Genomic DNA, 21,285 nt, shown 5'->3' on the forward strand with positions numbered 1-21,285 from the left:
CTTCAAAATTCAGTTCAAATCCACCTTCCATCAGAGGCCTTTCCTGATTCTCCTTCATGCTTATGCCCTCTTCTGAGATCATCTCCAATTTACCTTGTGTGTTCACAGTTGTGTGCAATTTACTCTCTTCCATATACCTGATGATCCAGTGACATTCTTGATATGACTTCTAATTAACTATAGGCCTTTCCCCTGGCTCTCTTCTATTGACTATAATATTCAAGATGTCCAATGAATAGTTGGAGATGAAAGGCTAGAGGACAGGAGAGAGATTTGGGTTTGAGAGAGAGTTTAGAACTAAGATCACTTTATAGCTACTCTTCAACCCTACTATGGTTTGTCTCAATGCCTTTCAAAATGCTAAGAAAAGAGAATGGTCCTTTTAAATGAGGCCTGTCTGCAACAGAGTCTAGGATGCTTGGTGGTCATCTATCAAGCTCCTCAATTAACAAAGGGGCATTTGAGGTTCATACAATTTAGTGGTATTCCTAAGATCACATGCCTAACCTAGTTCTCATTCTACCAATGAGGAAACTGAGGCCCGAAGTAGTTTAGTGGCATACCCATGATCATATGGTTAGCCTTGCTCTCATTTTATCAGTGAGGAAATTAGAGCCTAGACTTTACCCAAAGTCATAGGACTAATAGCAACTATTGTTCACACTCTCCATCTTATTACTAAGAAGTATTTTTAATATACATTATCTCATTTGAGTCCCACAATCCCCCCCCATGAAGTAGGTTGTGCAGGTATTATTTTATGTTTCAAATTCTTTTGCCTTTCTCCAACCCCACTCTACCTATTGAAAAAGCAATGATGCCATTATACATTTGAAGTTATGTAAAATATATTTTCATGTTAGCCATGTTGTTTTTTAGAAAAATAAAGTGAAAAATATATGTGCAAGTATTTTTACAATCCCCACTTTACAGATAAGGAAATTGACTTAAAGAGTTAAAGTGACCATTCCCAGTAGCTAACAGAACTAGAATTCAGGCTTTTGATTCCCAGTTCAACTCTTTTCACCATAAATAGTGCAGACTAACTTTGCAAACTTGGGTTTCTGCGGCACCTTCAAAAAGGTCATCCATTGTGAGGATAGGAAATGTATTCACTTTCCCAAAGACATGTTATTCAACTAGATGTGACCTTAAGTTCCCTTTGAGCTACACTATTCTAAGAGTCTATGTACCTCTAGAGACATCTGGTCTATGGACACCAGTGTGTGGGGTACAGACCTTTTTAAGAAGCTGGACCTAAAGCAATAACCCTGTTCCCCTGCAGTGAAGTCATGGCAAAGTCCCAAGTAACACAAACCAAAAAACAGCTTCCCACAAGGGCATACACCCAGTTGAGATGCAAAAGAACTGGGAAGTTTTAAAAAGATGAGTGAAGAAAGGGTATGGGAAATTTTGAGTGGAAGAGGCAGGCCTGAAGTAAAGGCCTGCAAACAGGAGTTGTAATTCTAAACAATGCTGATTTTAGCAACATAAGCCATTTATCAAAATGACCTTTTTAGCAACCTTCAGGGTTACATGAAAGTGCATTTTTTCCCTATCTCCTTCTCTCCTGTACTGATTTAGTTCATGCACAGTGAGATGAATAAAATGGAGACTCCTGCTGAGCTGGAGCTCAGAGAAACAAATTATACTTTGTGGATTTTTTATTGTTCAAACAGAATTTACACTAATGTGTGACCACCTACATAGAGATTCTCTAATATTGGAGAAAATCCAAGCCTCCAAACCCAGTCTCTCTCCTTTCCTCCCTATCTTTATTCCTTACCTTTTTATCCTTACTGCCTCTTTTCTTTCCCTCCTTCTTTCTTTCTATACCCTTCTTTTGCTTGCCTTTTCCATTCCTCCCTTTTTCCTTTCTGAATGTCTTCTCTCCCTCTCTTTGTCCTTTCCTCTCTCCCTTCTCTTTCCTTCCTTCCCTTTTCTCCTTGATTTCTATCTTTCTTTGTTTCTCTTTCCTCTCTTTTTCCTCCCTCCTTTCCCTCCTTCCTGACAGACCCCTTCCAGAAATATATACTGAGTGCCTACTCTGTGCACCCATTATTACTATGTGTATATACTAATATGCACCTACTATGTGCTTACACTGCTACTCAGGTCCTGAGTGACATACAGAGGAAGCAAGATATGGATGCCACCCTCCAGAGTGAAGACACAGTTAAGTAACAATTCATCGTCCTATATGGCTATAGAACCAAAGGAGTGATATAGAGAATAACTGCTATAGGAAGTGAGAGAAGACAGAGGAAGAGATCAGGTTCCCAAGGGTCAGGGAAGGACTCATGGAGGAAATGGAACTTGAGCTAGACTTTGCATGGAGGGATTAGGGTAAGGGGCTGCAAAAGACAACAAGAACAATACACACTGAATGATCAGTCAGAGGAACTGGGCTTGGGTCATGTCTCTGTCAACTGCTGAAGTAGGGGAAAGTCATTATTAATCTTTCTAAGCCTCAACTTCCTTATCCGTACAACAGGAATCAGTACTTATCCAACCTAACTATTGGAGTTGCTGAAAGGATGAAAAGAAATATTTATAAAGCCCTTTGTAAATTATAAATCTCTAAATGGACATAAATCTTCACCAGAGACCAAGAACCAGAAGAAATTATTGTTGTTGTTTGTCCTTCATTCTCAAAGAGGACCATGACATCAGGGAGATGATGCCATGACATGCAAATGAATAGGATTTAAGTGAGTGAGAGGGTGCTATGCAAAGTCACCAGCCTCACTTTCTCCTCCAGAGCCAAGATATGTATCAGGAGGACTGGAGATGGTCCTGGATGCAGACCTTTTTAAGCTAAGGTCTTTAGTAGGTCTCAGTTTGACTAAGACAACGCCCATTCTGTGAAGAAGGCAAGAAATGAGGCAAAGAATGACTTCTTTTATCTAGTCAAAAAAAAAAATCAACCTGGGAGGGTAAGACCCTCAAGGTTTCATACCCTTACCTGTATGGGCTTTGCTCAAAGGAATATAAATTAAGGAATATAAATCTTGCTTGCTATAAAACCTCTCCAGGAATACTGGGCTAGATTTCTTTCTTAAAGATCCCTCAGACTCAAATCCTTTTGGCTCTCTCATTGATTGGCCAATAATAGGTCCCAGCCCAGCCCTACTTGATCCATATAGCTCCCTATACACTGGGAGTGAATGTAAATAATAATTGTTTCTTTTTGGGCTGCAATTGTGTTACTACAATCAGCTGGAACAAGATCTCCAGTTTCTAGTGAACAACTTCTAAATCTATCTTACTGTGAGTAAATATCTCTTTGCATATAGATGGCAAGCACTGACCTGAGTTACAACTATTTTGGGCAGATTGTAGGCTTCCCCTCCTTAAAACAAACAAACAAACCAAAAAACAACCAAAAAACCCAATCCTATTCAAGGATCACCATGAAGCTTTTCCTATTCCTACTCCTTTGTATTGTCTCTTCCTGCTCAGGTCTTTCATAGATAGCATCAATGTAGTTATTCTAGAAACTGCCCACACTCTAACTTGAATATTAGTTGCCCTTGTATTTGTTTTGCCTTCCTACCTAGGTGCCAAGCTCATTTCAGAGAAGTGCTTTGTCTTACTGAACTTTGTAAATTTGAACAAACCTAGCACAGTCCTTCAGATGGTAAATGTCTAATAAATATGTATTTGTTGCTGTTGAATTGAAAATTCTACTAATTTTATTAATTCTACTAAAATTCCACTAATACCTCATCAAAATGTTAAGAAATTTGTAACATCTGTGCCAGTGGTTTACAAGTTAGAGAGGTTTGGAGTATGAGACCTGGTAACCATTGGTAACAATAGTATCTGAGCAGAGTGATCATTAGAAGGTTGACAAGCTAATGATAACTTTTTTCAGGTATTACAAATGATGGAGACTATGATCTAAGATTTAAATACTACTTCTTTTAATTGCAGGAATACTCCTAGGGAATTCCCAACCTTAGGTCCGTGTCTTTGCTTTTTTTACTATTTCAAAAAAACTATTTCAATATAATTAGTTTCCTTTGTAAATTCCATGTAGTTTATTTTAAGCCTTTAAAAATATGATTCTGATAAGAGGACCATAGACTTCAACCAAGATAAATAATAATGACAGGGATGTAGGTGGGATAATTGTCATTTGAAGATGCTCTTTGAAATGGCCAACCTCCCACAATAGCTTAGATGTGTTTGGCAGTTAATGTTTCAGTTACTCTTGCACAAACTCTGGTTCATTCCCCGAATGCTCAGGATTAGTACCTAGAGAAAGGGAGTAGAGGGTGGTATGAAAGGAGGACCAAAGAATAGGACATTAGAATAGTGATACTTTAGCTACATTTTCCGGTAACTAGTCATTGATCCTCAGAAAATTTCAGAATTGTAAGTGACCTCAGAGACCAGCATTTCTATTTAAAAAGAAATGTCTTCTCCAGGAAATATTCATCCACATTTGCTTTAGGACCTCCCTCCAGTGATTCCCTTTGGGACATACCCAGTGGTTTAAGAAGTTTTCCCTTTCATAAAATCTCTAAAAGTAACTAGCAATCAGAGTATTATTTGGGATTTGGGAACTAAGTCTGTGCTCAGGCTATCCCTATTTTCGGGATCCTACCCTTACCAGAGTAGCTCAAAACCTCTATAAAACTTAGAAGATGAACTTCATGAGATGCTGTGGCCAAATAATTTGCACATTCATTGGTAATGAGGCTCTCTAAATTTAGTTAGTCCATTCCTTGGACAACAGTAAAACATACTAAGTCCATATTCAAAGCTTTAATCAGGTTAACTCAAGAACTCAAGGTTATCATGCCATAATCAGATATTTGTGTAGACTTGTTAGTTCTATACTTTTCAGAATTTTTTGCATTTTTGTTTCATATCACAATCATTTCCCACTCTCTCTAAATGGAAATCTCCCTTTTTTGACAAAAAATAAAATCAAGCTAAAGCATTAGGTACAAAAACCTTGTGGATAATGTATATAATAATATGTCCCAGTAATCACCAACCTTTCTGTCAGGGAGAAGAGGAATGTTCCATTATTTCTTCTTCAAGACCTGCTTTGGCTTTTTTTTCATTACTTAGAGTTCAACTCCCTTTTGGATATCTTTTTAATTCATCTGTTTGTTTCATTACATCCATGCATGTTATTGTGTATATTGTTCTCTTGGGCCTGCTTTTTTCACTTATATCAATTATTAATTAATCACTTATATCATATTTTCCTATGTTTCTTTGAGTATATCATATTCATCAATTCTTGTCAACAAAATAATATCCCATTACATTATATTCATAGCTTTTTTCAACTATTCCCCAAAAACCTTCAGAATTTTGAAGATTTCCTGCCACCCATATCCAGAAAAAGAAATAGGGAGTCTGAATGCATTTCACTTTTTAAATGTTTTTTAAAATTTCTTTTTTCCCTTTTGTTTTTAATTCTCTTTTCACTACAAGACTAATAGGAAAATATGTTTAATGTGTTTAAATATGTTGTAAATGTATAACCTTATTTCAGAGTACTTGCTGTCTTGGAGAGGGAGGAGGAAAGAGGGAGGGAGAAAAATATGGAACTCAAAATCTTACAAAAAATGGATGTTGAAAATTATTTTTACATGTAATTGGAAAATAAAATAATTTTTAAAGAATTTTAAAATTTTCCACAAAAATAATTTGTTACATTTCTGTGGGCACTTACATCGCTGATCTCATTAAAGCTTCCCATCAAACATATGAAGAAACCCCTTCAATTCATTTCAATAGAGCAGATCACAGAATCATATGATCAAAGATTTTGAGCTGGAAGGAACCTTGAGAGATCATTTAGCTCAATGCCCCATTTACAGATGACAGTGCCAGGGCCACAGAGATGTTAGGCTCCCCTAGTGACCCTACCAATCTCTCTGCAATGCCTTTGAAACTTCTCTACCCTGGAAACTCAATCTACTCCTGGTAAACATGTGAAGACATGTTGGAAGTGCCCACCAACCCTATGGCCTTGCCCTCTGACTGACTGGTTTCTCTCAGAATCTCCATATTGAGAAGTCCCAGACCAGTCATTTCTTCATTCTTCTTCAGGATGCATTCCTGGCTCTTTTGAACTTTCTTTACAATGTCCCAGCAACAGGGATCCTTAATTTCTTCCCCAGTTTTTCAGTTTCCTCTTATGGGTTATCTTCCCTGATTAGAAGTTAAGCTCTTTGAAGGTAGGAATTTTCTATCTTTCAGCTTGCATTTGTATCCCCCAACACTTAGCATAGATTACAGTAATCACCTCATGAACTCTTGTTTACTTGATGACTTAAGTCACTTGAAAAAGATCACAAAGGGGTGGCTAGGTGGCGCAGTGGATAGGGGCCTGGCCCTGGAGTCAGGAGTACCTGAGTTCAAATTTGGCCTCAGACACTTAACAATTACCTAACTGTGTGGCCTTGGGCAAGCCACTTAACCCCATTGCCTTGCAAAAACTTAAAAAAAAAAAAAGATCACAAAGGTAGCAAATCAAAGAACAACTCCCTACCAAAACCTTCAACATCTATTAAGTGTCTTCTATGCACTGGACCCTATCCTTGGCCCTGAGAATACAAAGCTTAGAAATGACAGTCTCTTCCCTCAAGAAGTGTGTAGCTTAATCTGAGGGGAGGGGTACATACAGGCACATATTTTCATTTTAGTCCATCTAGTTATGTGACTTTGTGACCTTCTACAACATTCCTTCAGCAAGTGCCAACTTCTCTGGGTCTCAGTTTCCTCATCTGTTCATGTTGATTGATCTGCAAATGTAGAGATTAAACATAACTCCTGAGGTCTCTTTTGGATCTAATTTATTATGATTCTAAGCATGGAGGTCATTCTAATATCAGGAAAGGGAGAGGAAGAGGAGGAGGTGGGATTATATGATCTTTGAGATCCTTCAAGCTGAGATTCTTTGATTCCAAGAAGCTTCTCCCCCTCTTTGGTAACTGTTTACAATGAGGATCCCCTAAATCATCTTAGTTTACAAGTTGACAGACTATTCTCCCTAAATCCTCTGACTTCAAAAGTAGACAAACCTATCTCTAAAGTGCTGTGTATTTTGACCCCCTTCCCTTCCCCTTGAGTTCCTCCCAAAGCTTTATATAAACTGAGGATTTTTCTCTTTCTCTTTTCTTTGGAGAACATTTTCCTGTCTCTTCCTTGCAGAACATTTTCCTGTCCCTGGATAAAAATGGAAAAAGTTTTCTTCTTATCTCTGTCATTCTATATGCTGAGTACACACCATGAGGACCTTTTGAATCAGTGCCCAAGCAGCCAAAGTTCAACGTTATCGATGAAACAGAATCCAGCCAGGAAATAGTGCAACAACTACCCACGTCACAATCTGCAAGGGTTTCACATCCCTTGGTGTTGGAAGGACTTGAGACTAAAATAAAAACATCAACAGAGACAACTCCCTCCTACTGGAATACTGCCATCTCTAAAGAGGATGATTTCAATGGTTTAAATACCCGAATTAGGAAAGCAAAATGTTCCTTAGAACATAGACTGTTAGAACTAGAGGGAACTATAGAACACAGAATCTAAGAACCAGAAGAGACCTTAGAAATCCAGAATATTAACTTAGCCATTATAACACTAAACTCAAAATGTGAGATCTGAGACTTAGAACAAAGCATATTAGAACTAGTGGGGTCCTCAGAGATGACCCATTTTATAAATGTGGGAACTGAGATCCATTAACTTATTCATGGTCACTCAGCTATGTAATGGAAGAAGAGCCACAGAGCAGCATCTGCTTTGGCCCCTCAAGTGTCCTATCCTCTGAAGGTCTCCATCCCCAGTCCTGGCTCTGTTTCTTATTAGTCAGTTAATAAGTAGTCATGAAGTAATTTCTACAAGCCTGAGCTAAGAAAGGCCCTCAAGGAGTTCACATGATCTCGAAGAAGACGATCCACAAACAACAATGTGCACGCAATTGGAAGGTCATCTCAGAGGGCATCTGGCACTGAGGCGGACCAGAAAAGCTCCCCACCCCCCCGCCCCACTGCATAAGGCAGAATCTGAGCTAATTCTTGAAGGGGACCTGGGATAGGAGATAAAGAGAGTGAATAGATTACTCCAGCTTCTCAAAGCAAAACAAATCAGAACCTTCCATGGTGTCTCAACATGTGGAAGAGGATGGCACAGTCACTGCCCAGGGCCATGAGAAGACTGAGAGCCAATAGTCTCCGAGAAGGCACAGGCTTGTTTTGATACTGTAAACTCCTGGAAGGCAAGGATTGTATTTTGTCTTTTTTGCATCCCAAGTGCTTAGCTTGCTCAGAGACTGGCACATATTAACAAACTTAATGTTTGTTGTTTGATATTGCAGGATTCGTGATGGGAGTAGGGAGGAGATGGCGACAAAAGAAAGAACAATGCCCACAAGACCCTCCATCAGATTCAGGCTCCATTTTAGAGTGTTCTTCAAATGCCCTCCTTACTCTCAAGGAGGGCTAAGAGCAGACAGAAACTAAGGACAGGAAACAGAAGAAGAATGGCAGGGAGCCCAGTCTTGGAAAAACTACAGGCTATTGTGGAAACAAAAACAAAATCAGAACCACACATACTGGATTTGGAGTCAGAGTTCAAGTCTTAGATCCAACACTTTCTAATTGTGCGGTCTTAACTACCACCAACCATCCCTTCTCCAACTGCTGGAAATCAGTCAATTGGTGCCACCATTTTCCAAATTGCCAAAAGCACTCCCACATCACCAAAGACCATTATGTAAATCTGAACTGGGTCATGGGTAAGTCTATCCCTGTGCTAATCTGTTAACATTAATCCTAACGGGCCAGACATGGGCAGAGAGGTTGTTTATTCCTTCATCATGTCAGTGATACACAGCTGGCATATCCCTCAATGTTGACACTTGTGCATTTGACAGGCAGTAAATATAATTGCCTATAACTGGCAAAGGTTGCTATGGCACGAGGGAAAATAGGGCTAGATTCAAATTCAGAAGAGAGGACTTTGGGCCCTAACTCCCACACTCCCTAGTTGAGCCTCTTTAACACAATATTTTAACCTGTCTGAGTTTCCTTATCTATTAAATGGGAACAAAACTGCCTTTTCTATGTACCTCATTTTGAAAACCTTCAAGTACTCCAGAAATGCATTTCCCAATTCCATGTTTTTGCCCTGGTTATTTTTTATTTCTGGAACATCCTTTTACCTCTGCTTCCTGGGTTCTCTGGCTTCCTTCAAGGTTCAGCTCAAATCTCAACTTCTGTGAAAGGCCTTCTTCACCTTCCACCCACTGCTAGTACCTTCCCTCAGAGATTACCTTTCACTTACACTGTATATGTTTTGTATGTATGTAGTTATTTCTATGTTATCTCTCCCCCTTTAGAACCTTTGTATCCTCAGTTTGAATCAATTCCAGACATATAACAAGTATTTAATAAATGTATGTTGAAATGGGTTGATGATAGAACCTTAATGATTGACTTGCTCATTTTATCAGCACACTAATTAGGGACAATTTTAGATTGCCTATGCTGGAGAATACCATCTGTATCCAAAGAAAGAACTGTGGAGTTTAACCAAAGACCAAAGACTATTACCTTCAATTTAAGAAAAAAAAGTTGTCTTACTATGTACTACATAATTTTGCTATCTCTTATATTTTATTTTTTCTTCAAGGATATGATTTTTTCTCAATACATTCAAAGTAAAGATTATCAGATTGCCTTCTGTGGGGGGGATGGGGAGAGAAGGGAGGATGGAGGAAATTGTAAAATTAAAAATATTACAAAAATGAGAGGTAGAAACTACTATTATATATCATTGGAAAACAAATAAAATATTTATATTTTAAAAAGTATATTGAAGTCATTATAGAATACTTTGACTTCCAAAACATATTCCAACTCTATGAAGAAGGTTGTTAAAGCAAATAAATATTATCCCTCCCCCTCTTTACAGAGGAGGAAACTGAGGCTTACAATTGAAGTATCTTGTTCAAGATCCTGGATGTACCAAGGATTGGAGCTAGATCCTGAATCTAGATGTTCATTCTCCAAGCCCAGGGTTCTTTTGCATTGTGGTCGTTCTCCAGCCAGACTTAAGCATCAAGTAAAACTAATATTTTTATTTTTTAATTTTATTTTTATTTATTTAAGGCAATGGAGGTTAAGTGACTTTCCCAAGGTCACACAGCTAGGAAATTATTAAGTGTCTAGGGCCAGATTTGAACTCAGGTCCTCCTGACTCCATGGCCAGTGCTCTATTCACTGCATCACCTAACTTCCCCTTAAACCCAAATTTTTACTAGACATGTGATTCTGGGAAAGTCAGTGGATCTTTAACATACAGGATCCTCATCCATAAAACAGGAATAATTTTACCTTCAGCATAACTCATAAGGTTGTTGCAAGAATCAAATAATGGAAATCACTCCATAAGTCTTAAAACATCATCAGACAATCAATCAGCCAATATTTACTAATGGGAATGAAGCTGCCAAAAATTGTGATAAATATTAATGTTAGCTGGTATCATTAGTATTATTATTGCTATTGTTATCACACCAATAACAACTAAGTTATTAGACCCTGAGACCATTTATTCTTAGTGATGGTATCTTTTTATCTCAATCAACTACATAAAAGAATACCTTTGAGAAAGCACTAGGCAAGATCATCTGAAGAATGGACCAAGGGAAGTTGCCACCATAGAGAGTTGGAGATCCTAAATCGATATTTTCTCAAGCTATATGTGCGTTAATGTGGGCATGCATGTACATGTGTTTACATATGTGTACATACATATGTGAATGTGTGCGTATATGAATTGTATTCATGCAATGTAGGTTTGTATGTGTGCATATGAGAAAATAAATGTTTATGTATACATGTGTATATTTATACATACACATATGTGGATGGATTGTATTGCAAATGTGTAAATTGCATGCAATACATGTTTGTATATTGTATATATAATAAAATATAATATGTATAATATATAGCAGATCACATTTATCCTTAAATGTAATATTAAATGTAATATTAAAATTGTAATTTGCATCAATTCATTTAATTCTCTAAACACACATTTAAAAAAAATTGTTTATTTAAGGCAATAGGGTTAAGAGTGATTTGCCCAAGGTCACACAGCTAGGCAATTATTAAGTGTCTGAGGTCACACTTGAACTCAGGTCCTCTTGACTCAAGGGCTGGTACTCTGTCCACTATACCACCTAGCTGCCCCTAAACATACACGTTTTAAAGCACCTAACAAACTGGTCTTTCTGCCTCCAGTTTTTCTTGTTTTGATTCCGTTCTTTATATAGTGGCCAAATTGATATTCCTAAAGCATAGGGCTAACCATTTCTCTTCTGCTTAAAAAAACTCCCATGTCTCCCCATTGCTTCTAAAATCAAATACAAATTCTTTAGCAGATTCATTCTTGTTCCAGCCTCTTTTTCTGGACTGCTCACACTTTCTATTCACTTTTAGGTACCCTCCATTCTGACCATATTGCCCTGTTTCAGGATATTCCATCATCTATCTCTGTGCCTCTGTCCAGATTGTTCTCCTAAAAATTATTCCTTTTTCATCTCTGCCTCATAAAATACCCACTTTCCTTCAAAGCTCATTTTGGATGTCACCTACTACATGAGGTCTTTCAGTTGCTAAAGCCAAACCCCAGAAAATTGTTTTGTATTTATTCTTCAGTACCCCCTCTATCTCCACCTCCCAACTTATTGAGGGTAAGAAGAGTTCCTTTTTTATCTTTGTGTTGCCAGAATCTTGTACATAGTTGGTAATAAATACTTATCAGATGATACTGTGCCCAGTATATTAAGGAAAATGATGACGTTAATGTTTGTACTTCACTATCAAAGAAGACCATGACACTGGGGAAGTGATGATGACATAACAACCACATGAACTGGATTTAATTGAGGGGTGCTGTGCTAAGTCAGCAGCCTCACTTTCTCCTCCAGAGGTTAAGTGACTTGCTCAAGATCCTTGACTCCTGTCCTTCTTAGCCTAGTGCTCCATCCACCTAGCTGCCCCATTAAGGAAACAAAGAGATGAATAAGACCCATTGGGGAACTTGTATGCTAATAGCAGGGATGAGATATGTAAACAAAAAATTAACTAATGAGAATATGAGAAACATTGGAGGAAAGAGAGTGTTCAGTTAAGAGGAAACAATATGTTGATAGTAGTAAAGTAAAATAATACTGGGAAGGAAATATGCTTTTATCTTGTGGAAGCATTTTAATGCTAGGCAGAGAACTTTGGATTTTATTTGGTAAGCAATGGGAAATTAGTAAAGGCTTCTGAGCAGTCTTGAGCAGTGTAGAAAAAAAGAATTAGGCCCCACCTATGTGAACAATGGATTTCAGTAAGAGTGGGACAGGAGATAGGAAGGTCTTCTAGGTTACTTCTGCAATCTTCCAGAAAGGAGATAATGAGACCTTAAATTGGAAGTGGAGAGGAGAAGATGGATGTTAGAGATACTTGAGGCAGAAACATAAAAAATTGGTTTCTGGTTTTGATTGTGGGGAGAGGGTGGTGAGGAGTGGAGAAATGGTCAAGATAATTGATTCCCAGCTCTAAACCAGAGGGACTGGGAAGTAGGTAGTATAACTGAATGAAACCAGATGAGTAACAGGTTCTCAAGGAAAGGTGATGAGTTTAGTTTTGGACATACTGACAGTTTCTAATAATTTTGTTCCATCTTTCTTCCAAATGATACTGAAAATTCTTTGTATTGATAAATATATGTTTGCAAGATGTGTTTGGAAGAAATAATAAAATTGCAAGGAATTTTAATTTTTATCCTCGAGGTTAGCTTATATAGAACAAAACTATTTTATGTCATAAAATCTTCTTTAGGAAAATTGAAAGAGTCTATGAATCTCTAAGTACAAAGTACATTTTTTTTTAACTGAAAAGACCATGAAATGAATGAGAACAAGGAAAGGCTGAGATTTTTCAGGGAAACTGATTCCCAGGATGGGAAAAAGCAAACCATGGAAGAGTTTCAATTTTAAATCAAGGTCAGAAGGAAAGAAGAGGTGGAGGAAGAAGAAGAAAAGGAGGAGGAAGAAGGGGTGGAGATGGAGAAGAGGGACAGGGACAGGGACAGGGAGAAGGAGAGGGAAATCTAAATATACCAGATCTTTTGTAAAGATAGGGGTTGACATCAAACAAGATTGGTATGACTCAATTGTTCTTGGCAAATTACCTTTTTGAGATAATTTACTTAGAGACTAGGAGTGACTCAAAAGCAACAAGGACTTTGCATAGATGGGAGATAGCTTCAATATAATCAATGAAAGGGAGAGGGGGAGGGGGAGGGGGAGGGGGAGGGGGAGGGGGAGGGGAGGGGAGGGGGAGGGGGAGGGAGAGGGGGAGGGGGAGGGGGAGGGAGAGGGAGAGGGAGAGGGAGAGGGAGAGGGAGAGGGAGAGGGAGAGGGAGAGGGAGAGGGAGAGGGAGAGGGAGAGGGAGAGGGAGAGGGAGAGGGAGAGGGAGAGGGAGAGGGAGAGGGAGAGGGAGAGGGAGAGGGAGAGGGAGAGGGAGAGGGAGAGGGAGAGGGAGAGGGAGAGGGAGAGGGAGAGGGAGAGGGAGAGGGAGAGGGAGAGGGAGAGGGAGAGGGAGAGGGAGAGTGTGTGTTATGGGGTGTGGGGCTTGTTTATTATAAGCCAAGGCACTGTGCTGAATGTTGGAGCTACCAAAAGAGATAAAAGATAGTTCCTGACCCCTGGGACCTACAGTATAATATGTGAGTTCACGTGTAAACATACACAGAGCAAACTATATACAAGATAAATAGAAAATAATTAAGAGAAAGCATTAGAATTAAGAGGTTTGAGTTTTCAGGGATCTAGTGTACTTTGTATATCCCCAACTAGACGGCAAGTTCTATGAGGGTAGGAACCTCCCCAGTACCTAGCACTATGCTTTCTTTGCACACAGTGGGCTTAATAAATGTTTCTTCAACTCCAAACAACACTGATAATTGTTTGTTCTTTTAAAGTAAATGTTCAGTGATTGTAACAGGAGCAGATAGCTTAAAAAAAAAAGCACCCCCGTTTGAAGTATTAGTCTCCCTTAGCTTCTCTGATCAATATAATGATACAAAACAATTCCAAATGATCCATGATGAAAATGCTCTATGCCTCCAGAAAGAGAACTGATGAGCTTTGAGTGCAGATTGAAACAAACTTTTTTTATATTTTCTTTATTTTTCTTGGGGCTTTTTGTCTGTCTTCTTTTGGAACAGGATTAATATGGATCTATGTCTTATATAACTTCAAATATATATATATATATGTATATATATATATATATATATATATATATATATATTATTTTCCTTCTCAAGTAGAGGGAAGGGTTGGAAAGGAGGAAGAGAATCAAAATTTTTTAAAATGAATGTTAAAAAATTTAGATGTAACTGAGAAAAAAAGCAGTGAAATAAAATTTTTTTTAAAGATATACTAGTCTTTGAGAAAGAGGGAAAGAGGGACTGGGGAGAGGGAATCAAGGTTACTTAGGTTCACCGCCACTGATCAAGGAAGATAAATAGCTGTAGGTTTGCTCAAAAGCAAACAGACATCTTCTTTTGTCATTTCTTTGCTCATGCCTATTCCCATCAAAGTACAAAAAGAGTTGACAAGGAGACCCCTTCCCAGAGTGTTCTTACCCTATTTAGCACCTCGACCTTGTGCTCTATGCTTGCCACCCTAACATACCCATTCTTGGAAGCTCCAACCCACTGCCCCCAAGGCATCCCTATTTTAGCTCACATTCATCTCTGACTTCTCTGAATAACATTTAGAGATGTTCAGTACCTGATTGTCTAATATCTTGCACTATTATGTAACAAAGAGGTGTGTCACACCTATCTCTCAAACAAAATATTTCTTTCCATGAGTGCAGAGGTCATGGTTTAATCTTATTTTCATATCTCCCATAGCACAAAAACACAGCGCAAAGCAAACAGGGACTTTGTCTTATTTTTCTTCTTCTCTCTTAAAGGAGCTAGAACTGGATGAAAATCTGTCCAAAGGTGACTCGAAATCAGAGAGGGTAGCTTGTAAGGGTTGTCACAAACTACACAATTTGGAGAATAACTGAACAGATTGTGACTTGTTCAAAATTGCATTTTGAAACCCTTATCCAGCTTCGAGCTGCAAAAAAAAAAAACAGAAAAATTGTACTGAATATTCTGTATACAATTTCAAACATTTTTTTCTGGCTGCTCAGGAAAAAAAGAAATGAGGAAAACACGTATCATAATTAAAAAATAGAACGGTACTAGGCAAAATTAACATACTTTGGTTCCATGAAAATGAAATGCTATATAATACCTCCACAAACTTAATTGAAAAGTTTCTCTGAGAAATTTGGAATTATGCCCAAAGGGCAACAAAAATGTGCATATCCTTTGACCCAGCAATACCACTACTGGGTCTATACACTGAAGAGATTATGGGAAAAGGGTAAAAACATTACTTGTACAAAAATATTCATAGAGGCCCTGTTTGTGGTGGCAAGTAATTGGAAACTGGATAAATGTCCTTCAATTGGGGAATGACTTAGCAAACTGTGCTATATGTATGTCATGGAACACTATTGTTCTATTAGAAACCAGGAGGGATGGGAATTCAGGGAATCCTAGAGGGATTTGCATGAACTGATGCTGAGTGAGATGAGCAGAACCAGAAAAACACTGTACACCCTAACAGCAGCATGGGGCTGATGATCAACCTTGATGGACTCGCTCATTCCATCAGTGCAACAATCAGGGACAATTTTGGGGTAACTGCGACAGACAATACCATCTGTATCCAGAGAAAGAATCATGAAGTTTGAACAAAGACCAAAAACTAGTACCTTTAATTTAGAAAAAAAAAACCCATTATCTTATTTATGTAATTTCTGCTATCTCATACTTTATTTTTCTTCCTTAAGAATATGATTTCTCTCTCATCACATTCAACTTAGATCAATTTATACCATGGAAATATTGTAAAGGCTAACAGACTGCCTTCTTGGGGGGGGGGGGAGGAAGATTGGGAGGAAAATTATAAAACTCAAAATAAATAAAATCTTAAAGTATTTTTTAAAAAAAAATTTTTTAGATGAGAGTTCCAAATTCTTTCCTTTTCTTCTCCCCATTGAGAAAGCAAGCAATTTAATATAGATTATACATGTGTATTCATGCAAAACATTTTCATATTAATCATGTTGTAAAAGAAAACAAAGACCCTCCCCTCAAAAATCTCAAGAAAAATAAAGTTAAAAAGTATATTTCAAAAAAAAGTTTCTCTGAAGAAGAGGATCAAATTTTGTACCAGAATCTACCATTGATTATTATATCCTTCAGATTCAAAATGACATACCTGGTCCATCTTGCTACTCTTAGCTTTAGATTTTTATAGTCAGTCAGGTTGTATCTATCTTGTTCTTGGTATAATTTAATCTTACTGTCTTTGTCTAACCTGTCTAACATTTTTGCATGATAAGCAGTTAATAAATAACTATTGATTAATTTGTTCAGTCTTTTCGGTAATGTCCAATTCTTCATGACCCTATTTGGGGTTTTTTTGGCTAAGATACTGGAATGATTTGCCATTTCCTTCTATAGTTCATTTTACAGATGAGGAAACTGAGGCAAACAGGGTTATGAGACTTGCCCAGGTCACAAAACTAGAAAATATCTCAGGTCAGATTTAAAGTTAAGAAGATGAGAATCCAGGTCCAACATTCTATCTACTGCAACATCTAGCTGCTGGATTAATAGCTTAGCTAAATACTTAATTACTAAGCTTATAATCAAATTATGTATTATATGAGGAACACTTTATATAAAAAATGTCACTATCTTTGACAGCTTTGCTATTTGATCATTGTTTATACTTCCTCTAACAATGCAATCCAATCCATGCCATATTACAGGAGCTCTTATTTTAATCAAAGTTATGTCTGGCATCTGAGAGTGGTATCATTTTGGTCCTCTTCAAATACGAAGAGCAACAATCAACCAACAGGAGTTCTTAACACATTTTGTGTCACAGATACCTTTTGGCTATTTAGAGAAATCTATGGTGCCTTCAAGCCTGTGCCCCTTCTCAGAAAATTGATTTTAAGTGTAAATCAAGTATATTGTTATAAAGATGTAATTTTATTCTCATCTAAGTTCACAAATCCACTAATATCTATATATGAGCTCCAAGCTAAAAAGGATAACAATTGTAGCTTGTCTTCATGAAAAATGTATGTATGTATAAATTAGTGTATATATATATATATATATATATATATATAAACATACATGGATGATGTATAGATGGATAAACATGTGTATGTGTATGTGTGTAAATATGAGTATATGTATATATGTCATAAATATAGACTAATAGGCAAAATCCTAATGATGAGCTTCTCCTTATTCAATGATGTCAATCTACAGAAGACAAACAGAGTGTATCACAACATTTATACACAAGACCTTTCCAACTTGCTAGGACTATGCTATTCTGTTGGTATAACAAACCTAGTTTGACTTCTATACCATAAGAGGTGGTGAAAAGTGGCAAAAAGGGGCATGTAAATCAAAACTTTGTCAATTATATTTAAAACGTCCTCTGTTCCAAGGAATCTGAAAGCAAATCATTCCTTTTTAATCACTGATAATTCTCATCCAAATCCACATTTTCATACATTGAGTTCAGTCATAGAAAAGCACAAAAGGTTCTGCAGTCTTTCCTCTTCTGAAAATTCCAAAACATCGTTGTATCATCACTCCTCCCAACATTTCCTACAGTTACTAGCTGCCTCCTTTTACAGAGAGCCTGGATAACTTAAGTCCCATCGGATTGACCATTAAAATTTCAGGCCAGCTAAGAGAAGTAAAAGAATGTTGACCCTTGTCCCACTTTTTGGGTATTCTAATTTAAGAAAAGGGAGCCAAAGTCCAGTGCTGAGAGCAAGGTGGCAGCAAAGAGTACTAAAGAGAAATGTTAACAGGGCCAGCATAAGAATATAGCCATCTGCACCCATTCCATGCTAATTAAAGGGAAGGTTTCTGAGTTCTGTGCCAGCACGGCACCCTGACCTGTAGAAAGGTCCCTGGACTTTAAGTCAGGATAAACCTGGGTCTAAATTCCAACTGCTATATATGAGCTCCATTTAGCTGTGCTAAACTTACTAGTTGTATGTTCCTGGGTCACTTCCCCTTCTTGAGACTCAGTTTCCTCATTTGTAAAATGGGGATAATATCTGTGTTCCCCACTTCCTGAAGTTGATATGAGGAAAGCACTTGGCAAACCTTAAAGTACTACTTCATTTGAGCCTTTATAAAGTGACCCCATGAAGTGACACTTCAGAACTGGTATCATTTTAAGTAAACAGCCAGGGATCCAAGTCTGAGTCTTGGCTCTGACACTTAATAGATGTTGGTATTAAGCAAACCACTTTACCCCCATAGGTCTCTGTTTCCCCAGCTGACAAAAGTAGAGTTTGACTAGACCAGAGCAGGGTTTCTTAACCTGGGTTCCATAAACTCAGTTTCTTTTGTTTCTTTTTTAATTATGGGAGTGGAGGGAAGGTGATGCAGTAGAGTGGTAGATCTAGAGTTAAAAGTCCTTGGTTTGAATCTGGTCTCAGATAAGGACTGTGGGTTCTCAAGCAAGACCTTTAACTTTGACCTGCCTCAGTTTACTCAGCTGTAAAATGGGAATCACAGTAGCACCCCTTCACACAGGGCAAGCGCTCACAAGTGGGTCAGAAGAAGCAATACTGAGACATCCAGAAAATCTTTTAAGAACTTTAGAATTCACTGTATGGCTTGGGAGACCCTGGCACAGACCACCCAGCATGGAGTGCCTTGGCAACGAAGGGGCTGTGCTCTATGACTAAGGCAGAACTGAAGCAGCTCAAAGGAAATGTGACATACGTAAGTTTAGAGTACCCACCCCAGGTCTTCACATGGACTATTTGTGCCCAAGCTGACATAGAGTATTCCGAGCTCATAATGATCAGATCAGACACCATTAGACACAAAAACATAGTGATGTTGTTTTGGTCTTCTTTGATAACAAAGGACAAGATCCAAACAACCAGCTATAAAGATAAAATAATATTTGTAAAAATGCTTGGGAGAGATAGGGGTGGCTAGGTGGCATAGTGGATAAAGCACCGGCCTTGGAATCAGGAGTACCTGGGTTCAAATCCGGTCTCAGACACTTAATAATTACCTAGCTGTGTGGCCTTGGGCAAGCCACTTAACCCCATTTGCCTTGCAAAAACCTAAAAAAAAAATGCTTGGGAGACCTTAAAGCACTATATAATTGCTAACTAGAGTTATTGCTAATATTAATTATATTTTGACATAATTGGTTACTTTTGTAATCTAATCCTATGTGTTTTTATTTTATTTATTTAAAAACATGATTCTGAGAAAAGGTTCAGTTTTCAACAGACTACCAAAGGGGCCCATGACGCAAAAAAGTTAAGAACTCTTGGGGGAAAATGTTCAGCCACTGAAATTATTTGGTCTAGCACTGCCAAGGCAACCACTTGTCATGACTCAAAATTCCATAAATCTAGGAACTTTTTAGTAATGAATTCATTAAATGTTTGACCAAATTTAGCTGCTTAATTTTTAAGTTTTGACCTTTAGCAGAAAAAAGTTTCTCTACACTGAACAAGAGGGTAATAGGGAAAAAAAGAGGGTAATGGGGACCCTCTCACCTTTGACCATTCCATGTTTCTACAGGATTAACTAATCTTGAATCTGGTAAGTTATCACTGCTAGAGACAAAAAGTTCAGCCTAGACATCCATGTCTCTTGAGTTCCAAACTGGTAGCCAACTATTGGCCTAGATTATTCAAGCATGCTAAAACCAGGAATGAATTTGGTCTTCAAAACTAAAAGATTTTCAAATATTCCCAGAATATTAGCTAAGAATTAAATTGGCTTAAACAGCTTATAGAATTGCATAAGAATGAATGCTGTAAAAAAAAATCACCATTCTTTAATCTTCACCCAGACATATAAATGTGTTACTCATATGGGATTAAATTTTTGAACTATAGTTTAAAACAGAAAAGATGGGCTCTTAGCAAGAATTACCTAATAAGGGCCTCTTTTTTGGCCTAGAGTCTCTAATCAAAAAGGTTATAAACTGAAGGGAAAAACAAGGAATGACAAGTTCCAACAAAGATCTGACAAGCTTGATTTCAAGAAGAGCAACAATTATAAAATTGAAGGAAGAATAGCATGAGAGAACCAGTAATTCACAGGAGACCGTATCTAAGAAGAGAGCCATCAATAAAACTCATGGACTTAGAAGTCCATGTAGAAGTTTACCTTCAAATGCACAAGAAGGGGCAATAAGTTAGGTGAAGTGGGGAAAATGAGAACAGGAACTGTTGTTGTCATTTTGATTTCATATCTCTAACACCTAGCACAATAACCAGTCAATCAACCAGCATTTATAAAATGATTACTACGTGCTGAGTAGTCAGGCACATTATTCATTCAATAAGCATTTATTAACCCCTCCTAAAAGAGGCATGTGGATGGCACAGTGGAGAGAGTCCAGAAGCCTTAGAAATTTACTTAGCAAGTCTGTCTCAATTTCCCATATTAAAATGGAAATAATAATAATAATAATAATAATAAAAAAACACCTACCCTCTAGGGTTGATTTAAGGACAAACTGAGGTATTTTTAAAATGCTTTGCAAACTACAAAGTGTTAAACAAAACTAGCTATTTATTATTAATAATTATTACTAAGCACCAGTCATATAAATAAAAGCAAAAACATAGTCCCTGACCTCAAGGAACTCAACAGTAAGTGCTTATTTGAACTTGTGATTCCAATTTTTTTTCTGTTAGGGATCCCTAAGTCTTGAGCATGTAGGACTTTGATTATAAAAGAGAATTTCCTGTTTAAAATGAATATAATCCATAAAGGAGCTTGTGAAATAGCATTGCATATTAAGAAAATATATTGATAGGAAGAAATTTAGAAACCTGAGGGAGAAAACAGTGTTGAGAGGATGTGGGTGAGCAGCAACAGAAGTAGAAAAAGAAATTATATTGTTCCACGAGTATACTACAGACCACTAGAATAGAAGGAAAATTAGATGAGGAATTTGGGAAATGGATCAGAAATCTACCCCAGAAGCAAAATATTTTAATGACGGGAGACTTCTATGATTTGAATTATCTGCTAGTGCTCCTTAATTTCAACCTTTCTAGGGGTAGAGAAAATCACAAGGAGAA

At 37.6% G+C, this 21,285-nt stretch overlaps 1 protein-coding gene across 2 annotated transcripts in view; it reads right to left on the reverse strand.

Moving 5' to 3' along the window:
- RAB30 (RAB30, member RAS oncogene family) overlaps positions 1–21,285 on the reverse strand; it is a 123,957-nt gene that overhangs the window by 34,589 nt on the left and 68,083 nt on the right. Inside the window, exon 1 of one of the 2 annotated variants that reach the window (XM_074217007.1) lies at positions 16,392–17,275. The exons of the other annotated variant lie outside the window; for it this stretch is intronic. The gene's annotated coding sequence lies outside the window, so the exon portion shown is untranslated. Of the gene's footprint in view, positions 1–16,391; positions 17,276–21,285 lie in introns of those variants that run through there. 2 annotated transcript variants of the gene reach the window in all.

This window comes from Macrotis lagotis, chromosome 1 (assembly GCF_037893015.1).
Source record: "Macrotis lagotis isolate mMagLag1 chromosome 1, bilby.v1.9.chrom.fasta, whole genome shotgun sequence".
Taxonomy (NCBI): Eukaryota; Metazoa; Chordata; class Mammalia; order Peramelemorphia; family Peramelidae; genus Macrotis; species Macrotis lagotis.